This window comes from Herpailurus yagouaroundi, unplaced genomic scaffold (assembly GCF_014898765.1).
Source record: "Herpailurus yagouaroundi ecotype Mexico unplaced genomic scaffold, PumYag 191, whole genome shotgun sequence".
Classification (NCBI taxonomy): Eukaryota; Metazoa; Chordata; class Mammalia; order Carnivora; family Felidae; genus Herpailurus; species Herpailurus yagouaroundi.
The window spans coordinates 15184360-15196512 of NW_024412422.1; the positions used below are offsets into that span (position 1 = coordinate 15184360).

General features: G+C 58.5%; 1 long non-coding RNA gene across 1 annotated transcript; it reads left to right on the forward strand.

The window, feature by feature from the left end:
• Positions 1-27: 27 nt before the first annotated feature.
• On the forward strand, positions 28-2680 carry LOC121010480 (uncharacterized). Its single transcript, XR_005781192.1, has 2 exons — positions 28-527; positions 2299-2680. It is a non-coding gene; the product is annotated as an uncharacterized LOC121010480 (long non-coding RNA).
• The last annotated feature ends 9473 nt before the right edge of the window (positions 2681-12153 follow it).

Here is a 12153-nt window from a genome sequence, read left to right on the forward strand (position 1 = left end):
CGGACTTCAGAAGGAGAGAGACGACAAACAAATACGATGATCTGAGGAGTGCCCCGCTGGAAAGGGGAAGAGGGACAGCGAGGGGTGCTGCCACCTTTGAACAGAAAGAGAACAAAGAGGAATTGACCCTTGCAAATATCTGAGGGAGGAGAATACCTGGCGGCCAGAACTGCATGTGCAAAGGCCCTGAGGTGGCATTGCACCTGCAATATTCAGGGAGCAGTAAGGCAGCCAGAGCATCGTGGGAGCAGGGAGAGTGGACAGGCCAGATCTTCTAGGGCCCAGTGGACCATGGAGGGAGTCTGTGATGCCTGGTTCCTTTGGGGCTGAACGGGGCGGGACTTCTCATCTTTCTAGATCTAGGGTCTCTGTCCACAGATGGGTCCGGTCGTTGTGCCTGCGCAGCATTCTCGGGGCCTCCAGGATGGAAGTATTCATGCTGCCGACTTCCCCATCTGCCTCCTACCCGCCTCTCCTCCCTGATGGAGCCGCCAAGCGCAGGAAGGAGCCACAGCAAACACGAGATGGTAAGAAAGGGCTTCCCAGCTCCGTCCGTGGGAGGCAACTCAAGTCTGGGAGCCAGCACTTATTTGGCACCTGTTGGATGCAAGGCGCTGACCTCAGCTTGGCACCACGTACCCGCTCGGCACTCAACAACAGTCGCTATTGAGGCCGAAGCTAAGCGCCTGCACAATCACCCTTTGTATTTTGGGGCCCTTGAGGGTTTGCTTTGTTCTGCAACCAGGCCTGCATCCCCCTGGGGCGGGGTGGGGGGGAGGGGGAGGGCAGGAAGACAGGACGACAGTACCCACCTGGTAAATCAGAAAACTGAAAGGGAGGCAGAGAAATTGAGGCCCCAGACTCCAGCTCTCCTGGTCCCCAGCCCACGTCTAGCCAACTCACACGTGGGAGGATCCAGGCGCATCTGACTGTCCACACTCTGCTGTGTGCTCCTACCCTTTGGGGGCCGATGGGGACAGCTTCCTGGGAGTCCCGCTTGTACACTCGGGGGAGGGGGGGACCCACGCTCAGAAGATCTCGTGACCTGGTTTGACACCGCACTGCCGCCATCTTGAACTTCTTCCTCGTGTTTGAACAAAGGACCCTCTGTGTTTTTTTAGCCCCAGGCCCCACAAATCAGAGGGTCGGCCTGGACAGGGACCCCATTCTAGAGGCACAGACGGGGATCTAGAGGGCTGGCTCCCTGACAGCCAGTGGAGATCCGACGCGTAGCCTGGACTCAAGGCTCCAAATGCTGCGGCCTGCGGATCCCCACCTCTTGGGCAGAAGCCGCTGGAAAACTTCCGGGCCCCTCTCCCTGTGGAAGAGCCTCTCCAGAGGTCAGGGCTGCTCGCAGCAGACGTCTGTGAGGCAGCGCCTGGTTTTGATTAAATATGCAGAGTCACTCATTAACTCGCCCCCCAGATCGACTCGGAAGTCCTCTCGATATAAAACCCTCCTCACCATGGCCACCGGGCCTCACTCCTGCTTCCTACAGTTCCTGCCGGGAGCCAGGAGGCCGGGGTTCAGGGGCTGAGGACACGGAGGCAGGGGGATGGCCTGGAGTGCAGCGATTGTGGGAGGGCTCCCTTGTCTCCTGACTGGGGTCAGAGGCCATCATCGACCCGTATTTAAAACGGTCCGGGGTGGGGCACCTGGGTGGCTCAGTCGGTTAAGCGTGCGACTTCAGCTCGGGTCACGATCTCGCGGTCCGTGGGTTCGAGCCCCGCGTCGGGCTCTGGGCTGACGGCTCGGAGCCTGGAGCCTGCTTTGGATTCTGTGTCTCCCTCTCTCTCTGCCCCTCTCCCGTTCATGCCTTGTCTCTCTCTGTCTCAAAAATAAAAATAAAAGGTTAGGGGCGCCTGGGTGGCGCAGTCGGTTAAGCGTCCGACTTCAGCCAGGTCATAATCTCGCGGTCCGTGAGTTCGAGCCCCGCGTCGGGCTCTGGGCTGATGGCTCAGAGCCTGGAGCCTGTTTCCGATTCTGTGTCTCCCTCTCTCTCTGCCCCTCCCCCGTTCATGCTCTGTCTCTCTCTGTCCCCAAAAAATAAATAAACGTTAAAAAATAAATAAATAAATAAATAAATAATAAAAGGTTAAATTTTTTTTTTTTTTTTTAAATAAAAGGGTCCGGGAGGGCATCCTGCTCTCAGAGCCCTTCCCTCCCTTGGCCGCTGGGTCTGCGACTCCACTAAAGCCAGTCCTTCTCCCTTTGGGCGAAACCCGCATCTTGAACTGTTTTGCATTTCCTGTTGCACTGTTTTGCACTGATTTATTTACCCGTCTGTCTCCTCTCCAGGCCGGAGCCTGATGGGCAAATTCAGTGCCCTGTTCGTTCATTCCTCAAGAAAGCTGTTCCCTGGCCCCTCTCTGGTTGGAGCACGGGCTGGTACAGGGACTCCAGCACCGCCTTGGAATTTTTTATGTGTGTTTATTTATTTGCGGGGGAGGGGCAGAGCCCGACGTGGGGCTTGATCTCGAGGACCGTGAGATCATGACCTGAGCGGATAGCAGGAGTCGGAGGCTTAACCCGCCGAGCCCCCCAGGCGCCCCTGGATTTTTAACACCATGCTAAGGGCTTCCATCGGTAGGGGCCTTCTAAGTATTCACTAAATGAGTGAATGAACAAACGAATGAACAAATGAAAGAGAGAAAATTAAAGTTTACATTTCCTGAATGCATACTAGGTGGTAGGCACTGTATTTCCTCATTTAACTGTCCTAACAGCGCTGAATTGAGCTTTTCTTTTCTTTCTTTTTTTATGTTTTTATTGTTGAGAGAGAGAGCACAAGCAGGGGAGGGGCAGAGAGAGAGGGAGACACAGAATCGGAAGCAGGCTCCAGGCTCCGAGCTGTCAGCACAGAGCCCGACATGGGGCTCAAACTCAGGAGTGTGAGATCATGACCTGAGTCGACTGAGCCACCCGGGCGCCCCCTAGCGCTTTGCTTTTCTTGTCCCCATTTTACAGCTGAGGAGACTGAGGCACTGAGGGAAGACACTCGAGGGCTTGCAAAATGCATGCACATCCACCTGCATGTGCACACACACACACACACACACCCCTCAGCAAGCCAGAAACCGGCCGATTCGCAGGCTGGCAGAATGCAGGGCCAAATCAGCCCAGTATCTTGAGATGGTGTTTATTTCCCTTCTAGTTCTCGAGTTTTAATGACTGTTTATTCTCACAAACCTCTAATTCGTGCGCTCAGCCTCCCTGTCAGAGCCCAGTGCCAAGTGGCTCGGATGTTTGCTCTCTGGTGGGATATCATACCCCCCTCCCTGTTGGTTTGTTTTTTTTTTTATAAAACAAGACTCCTCGCCCCTGCATCTCGCTAGCGTCTCACGGAGGAGACGGGCTGTCCTCCGAAGCCTCTGAGACCTTGCAGGCCAGCTGGAAGCGGGCTGCAGGGGAGCCAGGGCTCTCCGCCAAGGCGGCCATCAGCACATCTCACGCCTCTCCTGTCTGCGTGTGCCCCGAAGCTCCTCCCACCAGGGGGCGGAGTCTCCCCCAAAGTGGGTGGGCTCCTTGACTGCTTTGGCCAATAGGAAGCAGTGGGAGTGATTTCACGCCAGTTTGGGACTAAGCCTTAAGAGGCCCGGCAGCGTCCGCTCTCCCTCACTTGGGATCCAGCTTCCTCTGCGAATAGAAGCTCAGGCCAGTTTCAGGAAGGACGCGCGCAAGCCCATGGGCAGAGAGAAGCCTGAGGAAAGGAGAGACGACAAATGCAGAGATGGGCCCCGCCTGCCCCAGCCCTTCCAGCCAGCCTAGCTGCCGTGCCCACCCTTGTGGGTAAAGCCGTGCGGATCGTCCAGCCCCAGCCAGCACCCTGAGGAGTCCCGAGGCTCAGCCCTGCAAACAGCGGCTCCCCAAGTACTTCCCCCCTCCCCAGGAGAGCGCCTGCTTGTTTTCCCAGCAGGTGTGAAAATAACGACCTTCCGCCTAAAAAGGAAGCTGTGCGCGTGGGTGATAAGAGGGTCTGGCTGCCTGAACCGGAAGGAGGGAGGAAGGCAACAGAGGTGGAGACAGAGTCTGGGGAGAGTTGGCAAATTTCGAGGGGGCTATGGACGGGACTGGGGCGGGCGGCACAGAGCTTCTTCCCCCACTGTCCCCACCTCAGAATTCATGGGGCGCCTGGGTGCGTCAGTCGGTTAAACGTCCAACTTCAGCTCGGGTCGTGATCTCCCGGTTTGCGGGTTCGAGCCCCGCTTAGGGCTCTGTGCTGACGGCCCAGAGCCTGGAGCCTGTTTTGGATTCTGTGTCTCCCTCTCTCTCTTTCTGTCCTTGAGAACTTGAAAGAATAAATTTCTGTTGCTTTCAGCCCAGTTTGCGGCACTCTGTGATAGCGTCCCTACAAAAACTGACATACTATGTTGTGCCCTAACCTAGTAACCTTGGACTTCAGCAAGCACCGTCAGCTCTGCCTTCAAAATACACCCCAAATCTGCCCCCTCTCCCCACCTACAGTGAACACCTTGGTCCACCAAGTTCTCCAGCCTGGACTCTTGCAGTAGCCCCCTCCCTGCTGTCCTGACATCCACCCTGCCCCCTCTCCCTCCAAGCAGCCAGAGGGATCCTCGTAAAACCGACATCAGGCCGGTCACGTGACCCTCCCTTCAAATGTTCCTGTCCGGCTCAAGATACAATCCCAGTTCCTGCCAGTGGCTGAATCAGGTCCCCAGGAGCTGGCTCCTTGCAGTGTCTGTGATCTTCGGTCCCCCCACCCACTTTGCCCCACCTCGCTGTCCTCCTCACTGCTCCTGAAACACACCGGAAATGGTCCCACCCCAGGGCCTTTGCGTGTGCTGTTTCCCCTGCCTGGAACCCTCTTCTCTGCACACATACACGGCTGCACCTTTTTGTTCCTGTCTTTGCTCAAGTGTCTCCTCCTCGGACAGGGCTTCCCTGACCACCCTCTGTAATATAGCTAAGCCCCCTCCTCCTATCTGTCCCCATCTTTTTGGGAAAGACCCCTGCCAGGCATCAAAACCCAAGCTCTTCATGCAGACACTCTTTGAAGCAACTGTTCCATTTCTGGGAGGTGACCCCGCAGAGATGCTGGAGCGAGGCACGGAACCAGGGACGGGCAGAAATGTGCGTGGCCGGGTGCCGATGGGAGCAAAAGCCTGAAAGCTAGCCCGGGGCCCACCGACAGGGGACCCAGTACGTCCGTTACGGGACATCCAGCCGGTGGGACCCCACGCGGCCATCACAAAGGGTGAGGCTGTCCCACAGCCGGGGCACAGAGCCACCTCGAAGACCTATGCTTCCCGCATCGTTTCTGTTTCGTATTTTTTTCGCCCAGAGATGAACAATAGGGCACGCACCGCATTACCCTTGCGTGTGCTTGCCGGGTTTTTAAAAAAGAAACTGTTTCACAAAACGGTTTCAGAGCTACAGACAAATTGCCAAGGTAGGACATCTGGCGCCCAGCTTCCCTTTATTAACATCTTACACTTGCAGGTGACGTTTGCCACGAGGAACAAACCAGTATGGGTGCGTTATTATTAACTAAAGCCCACACTCCACTCGGATTTTCTGCTTTTCCCTAATGTCCTCCTTCTCTCCGGGACCCTGGCCAGGACGCCATGTGACATTCAGGCGTCATATCTCCTTAGGCACCTCGACCGTGATGGCGTCGCAGACTTTCCTTGTTTTCGATGGCCCGGGACGCTTCCGAGGAGGCCCTGGTCGGGGATCGTGCAGGAGGCTCCCCAGTGGGGGCTGGGCTGAGGTTTCTCTTGTGCTGAGACCGGTGACAGACTTGATGGACCTTTTGTTTTTTAATGTTTATTTATTTTTTGAGAGACGGAGCATGAGCAGGGGAGGGGCAGAGAGAGAGAGGGAGACACAGAATCCGAAGCAGGCTCCGGGCTCCAAGCTGTCGGCACAGAGCCCAATGCGGGGCTCGAACCCACAAACCGCGAGATCGTGACCTGAGCTGAAGTCGGACGCTTAACCGACTGAGCCACCCAGGCGCCCTGACTGGATGAATTTTTTAAGCTATTTTGTTCAGTGTGGGCCTCTCACTGGTACCGTACGGAATATGTTCATGTTTAATTTGTGCATTTGTGGCTGTGCGAGCACGGGTCAGCCCTGGAAAGTCCCGTGGACACCAGTAACCGGCAGGTGCGTCTGGGGCAGGACAGTGGAGGGCACCTGAGAGTCAGGCGAGAGAGAGAGACGTGCTTTCTACTGCACCCTTTGAAAAAATATACATGCAACTGAAAAATCTAGAAAGATACGTTGAATAAAGCAAACCTGCCTGCCCTCCCCTGCGCCTCCGTCCCTCCCAGCAGCCCTGAGAGGCTAGGCAGGAGTCTGGGAGGAAACAGGTCGGCCAGGTTGGCGGGCTGGGACTTCAAAGGACCCCCACTGCCACGAAGGTCCCCCTGGGGCGGGGCCATTGGCCTCCTGGGAGGGAAGGAAGTGTCAGCCCCAGGGGCCTCGGGGACAGGCCACCTGGGCAAGCAGCTTCCTCACTCTGTGCCTCGGTTTGCTTGTCTGTGAATTGGGTTATGCCGAGACGCCCGAACTCTAGGGTTCTGTGACGGTGAACGTCAAGGGTTTAGCTCGCGGCCCAGCTTCTGACACGTAATGTTCGGGCTGACAATAAAATCAAGCCCCCTCCCGACAGCAAACAAGGTCCTGGGGAGCAGCCCCTGACCACCCAGCTGTCAAACCCCATCCCCGTCGCTCCCCCAGCGCCAGCCACACTGGCTTCCCAGCTGTCCCCCGAACACACAGAGCTGTTCCCACCTCAGGGCCTTTGCCCTTGCCATATCCGCGGCCCAGAACGCCCCCCACCCCCGCAGGTGTCCCCAAGGCTCCACAGGTCCTCCCCGCTGGGTTGGGGCCAGCTGTGCACCGCTGGATGGGACATTTTGCCACCTGCCTTCTGGAGCCTGAACGAGTTTGAAGGCAGATGTGTGCTCAGGGGTGTGGGAGTCCAGCCTCCGAGGCTCCAGGGAGACTGTTTCCTTCCTGGAAGAGATTCCTGGGGGTGGGAGGGTGAGTCCCTGCTCCTTCAGTCCTTAAACTCCATTACGAGGAGGATGAGAGTTTCGGAAGGAGGTGGCGTCTTGGAGGTAGAAGGGGAGGCGTGAGGCACACAGCCCTGAGGCCAGGAAGCTTCCGGAAAACGGCCAGATGGTCCTTTGCAAGGGAGCCCCTGCTATTTCTAAGCGACGGAAGAGGCCGCTGATGGAGGCCCGGTGCTGCCTTCCAGAACAGGCCTCAGCCAGGGTGGCCGTGGGACATTGTGCAAATGCAGCCCTGCACAATTCCAGGGGCCCAGCGTCCACGGTGGCTTCCGGGGAAGGGCGCCCAGGACTGTCGTCCCCTCCCCTTCCTGCTCAGTCACAACAACCCCCCAGGGCTGCTTGACATCTGGAAGTGGTGCTGGGTTAACGCTGCTGCAGAGCCAGAAAGAAAACAGAGCCACCACCAACACGAGGTGCCACAGCTGCCCCCCTCCCCTGCCATCACCTGCCGCGCCCTGGGAGGACACGTGACCGGAGGGGTTGTCTGGGGCACCGATCGGGACTGGTGCCAGCCTCCCGGGTTCAAATCCCAGCCCTGCCACTTCCTGTTGTGCGGCCCCCGGGCAAACTCTGGAAGCTCTTTGGCCTCAGTTTCCCTCTGCAGGAAATGCAAGAAAAACCAGAGCTCACCTCTAAAGGTTGACACTGAGTCCTTCTCGCTTTCCAGGCCTGGGGGTGTGTCCGGGTGTGTCCCCGTGAATGTGAAGCACCCTGCAAGTGTCTCTGAGAGTCCGCGTGAGGGTGGGCATGCCCAAGCCGCCCCATGCCTGCCTTTCCGTTGGGCAGACCGGAGGGCTGCCTGGAGGAGGCAGCATGGCCGTTTTCACTGGAGCCGGCCTCCAGGGCACCGGTTACCAGTGGAGTCCGACAGGGGTAAGAGGAGCGGTTTCTACGCTGGTGCCGATCACTTCTTTCACGGGACCTGGCAGGTCTATAACCTCTTCTCTGTTGTGTCCCCCGCGAGACATTACTTGGCAAAGCCCCCCGCTTTTGGGTGTTTTTAAAAACCCCAAATGGTAACACCAACACAATAACACAACATCTAACCGGTCCCGTGCACCAGGCACTTTACAGGGCTTGTCTCAGCCCGTGGCGCAGTAAAACTGTCATTTGTCCCCATTTAACAGAAGAGGAAATTGAGGCACTGGCTGTGTGAGGAGCCCCAGGGCTCACGGCAGGTGAGTGGTCAGCGGGCTCCCAGCCAGAGTCGGGTCACTGAGTCACAGTCCTCCTGGCCTGAGTCCTGCTTCCAAAGACCCTCCCGAGACGCCCCCCTCTGCTCCCCGCCGTGGAGGGGCCCCGGAGCTTGTGTCCCCTTCCCTGTCCGGGCCCCCCTTGCCAATCCATCTGTGTCCTAGCTGTGTGCATCCCAGTCCCGCCAGGGCCTCCCTCGGAGACCCCAGGACGCTGAGCCCTCGTGACTTGGATAATAAACATCATTCCAGAAAGTTGGGGTCAGAGGGGGGAGGGGTTCCATTCGGGAGCAAATCTTTGGTAGTTCCTCTCTCCATCCGTCTGTCTGTCTGCCTGTCTCCCCCCCTCCCCACCCCGAATCCACCAGCATTGCTCTCTTTCCTCCAACCATGCAATTCCACGAGTAGCATTTCTTGTTTCTGGAACATTCTTTGGGCTTGAGCCTCCACCCAGTGGCTTCTCAGAGCGATTCTCCCAAGCCACAGCCTCCTCGCCTGCCACTTAGCTGAAGTCAGCCAAGGGCCAGGCCTGGCGCGGAGGGAGGAGGGGCCTAGAGAGGAAAAGCACCAAGCCATCCCCCCCACCCCCCACCGCCCCCGCCACCAGGTGTTGTTCCAGAAACTGAAGCTTCCTGCTTCCTGGGTGCCTGTTGGGGGGAGGGGGGAAGGGAGGCTGGAGGAGTGACAGCACAGCCTCAGGGACCCCCCCACCCCCCGCCGCTGGGGGCTGGTAGGGGAGCGGTGGGGGGAGCAAAGCCTGAGTCTCCGCAGTGAAGGGAGTGACAGCCCCCCAGGAGACCCCCGATGCTCCTGTCCCCTCCCCTGGCCTCCACCGGGGCAGGGAAGGCCCGCTTGTTCCCGGGACACCCCTGCAGGAGGCAAGCGCTGGGCACCTGCCCCCTGTGCGTGTCTCACCGTGAGGCCGGCCTGTTTCCCGCGTCACCCCCCCCCCCCCAGGACGCACCTGCATTCGTAGATGTGGAAACTGAGGCATGGAGGGGTCGCTGGGAAGGGGCCGCCTCCGAGGCTCGGACCCGGGCCGGCTGCCTAGGAGGACCACCCGGTGACACCTGTGTGAGGTCATGTGGCCCAGGAGAGCTGTGGCGGGGGTTCAGCCCCGATACCCGCTTGAAATCCCAACCGGGGGACGGTGGGGCCCCTGGCGAGCCGCCTCGTGCTGCCGGTGGACTTCACTTCCCCGTGGCTGTGGGGGTCGCGGGGTCACGACAGCTGGCTTCTTCAAAGCCAGCGACACGGAGAGAAAGGGTCTGCGGTTTCCCCGTTCTCACTGCCGGACGCTCTCTTAGAGCGTTTTGCCTGATTAGGTCGGGCCCACCAAGGATAGCCGCCATTTTGATTAGTGCGAGGTCAACTGATCGGGGCTTTATTTACGTCCGCAAACCACCCCCCCCACTTACCTTCTTCACATTCTGCGTGTTGGTGAGAAACAATGAGTCCCCACTCGCCACTCAAGGGGAGGGCGTTACACAAGGTTACTTGGGGTCGTCTTAGAATTTTCCGTACCAAATGTTCCGAATATTCCCAACAAGAATCGCGTCATCAGTGATTTGCATCGTGTTCGCATCTTTGGGGGCTGCTTTTTCTTTTTTGTGTGTGAAAAGATATACATAACGTAACATTTACCATTTTACCGTGTTTAAGCATCCAGTGAGTTCAGTGACATTAAGTATATTCACACTGTCGTCCGGCCATCACCACCATGCGTCCCCAGAACTTTTTCCTCTTCCTGAACTGAGAGTCTGTCGAGTCTGTCCCCAAGAAACGCTGCCTCCCCAGCCCCCTCCCCGGCTCCTGGCGCCCACCCTCCTACCTTCTGTCCCTATGAATCTGACTGTTCCAGCACCTCGTGTCGGTGGCATCATACAACATGTGTCCTTTCGTGACCGGCTTTGTTTACTGAGCGCCGTGCCCGCCAGGCTCGTCCGTGTTGGAGCAGGGATGAGCCACCCCGTCCTTTTAAAGGCAGAATAATACTCCACTGTACGGACAGACCACTGTTGTTTATCCGTCCGTCCGTCCGTCGACAGATACGCGTTACTTCCGCTTTGTGGCTGTCGTGAGTAATGCTGCCGTGCACGTGGGTGTGCAAATATCCGTGGGAGTCCGAGCTGCCGTTGGGTTTTGGCCCAAGGCCGCAGCCAGACTAGAGCCAGCACCAGGGGAACATCAATAAGGAGAATGATTTTGCTTCCGCCCCCGCTTTAGTTCTCCAGGACGACTGCTTGTCCGCTCCGTGAAAGTCAGTGATTTGTTCAAACGAGATGTGCTGAGCCCAGTCTTGTCTTCTGAAATCCAGTTTGCGAGGCTGAGACACACGCATCCGAGGCAAGGAGCAGATGCCCTACCGAATGGGAAGCAGATCTCGCCATTCCCTGGCTCAGATCCTTCTCGTCTGTTCCCTGGGCTCTCGAATCAAAATCGGGACTCTCCGTGGCACCCCACACAGCCCTGCGCGACTGGCCTCTGCCCGCCCCTCCCGCCTCGCCTCCTCCCCCACTCTCCCTGACACACCACATCGACTTTCTTGTTCCTTAAACATGCCAAGCCCGTTCCTGCCCCAGGACCTTTGCGTGTGCTGTTCCTCTGCCTGGAACGCTTGTCCCCTAGGTTTCCTCGTGGCCACCTCCTCAGAAAGATCTCCCCTAGCCCCTGCCCCAGGCTAAAGTCACATTGCCTCTCGCTGTTATCCTCTGTCCCGTCGCCTGCATAGCACCGCTCATAAATAAAACTCCTGTGTTTGTTCTTTTGTGACAACACAGGGACTCTGCCCCCGCCGCCCTGCTCCCCCCCCCCCCCCCCAGTGCCTGGCATTTAGTCAGGGTTCGGCGAACGTTGGTTGAATGAATGAGTGACCCCCTGAAACAAGGCTGCGGGGAGCTGTCGGTATCTACCCTGTTCAAATAAAGAAACTGAAACTCAAGGTCACAGAGCTTGTAAACAGAGGCGCCAGGCTGAAACCTGCGTCAGCCTGCCCGCCCCCCACCCGGAGCTCCTCAGGAAACAGGATGAAGTTCTGGAAGGGGCGCCCGGTGCTCTCCTTTCGCCCCCCTGGGGGGAGCAGTGTGCGAGAAGAGAAGGCTCCGCAGCTGGCCTTCCCGGGAGGCTGGGAGCCCGCAGAGCCTCACTTTGCGACGGTAGAATTCATCTGCCCTCGGGCTGTGCTGGCTCCAGTCCCAGCAAGGTGGTGACTGTCACTCCAGATAGAAGAGGGTGCCTCTCGCCATGGCAACAGGGATGTGTTTGCACAAAAGGGGGTGTCGGGAAACACCCACACACGGGCAGCGGGAACACGACGCCGCCGTGGCCTCTCTCCCCGCCTGGGGACAGCTCCCGGGAGGTGGCCGAGCCTCTCCGAGCAGCCTCAGCCTCTCCCAGCCCCCGGGCCTGCCCTCCACGGAGCCGAGGCTGAAGTAGAGGAAGAAGGAGCGTTGAGCCGCCGGCTGCACCTGCTCGGTGCCTGGCACGGTGCCCGCCACCTTCAGGCCTCTTCGAATCGTGCCCACCGCACGGCTCTGGAAACTGAGGCACGGGGAGGCAAGGACGCTTGCCCCAGACCTGGGGAGCCCCCGATGGTGTGGGGGTCACCTGCGGGGCTTTGGAGGCAGGCCCCGCCGGGGCTCCAATGCCTGCTTTCCCACACCCCAGCTCTATCTCCTCGGACAAGTTACTGGGTCTCCGAGCCTCGGTGTTCTCATCTGTCAAACGGGAGCGATAACGGCTTCCAGAACCGCCACTCCTCTTTGGAAGCGATGCGACGCTGTGGTTTCCGCACACTCGCACGCTTGTGCAACCGCCACCACTCCCTGATTCCAGAACACTTGCCTCGGCGCAGAAGGAGAGCCCGCAGCCTCGGCGGCCACTTCCCTTTCCCCCTCCCGCGCCCCCGGCCACCGCCAGCC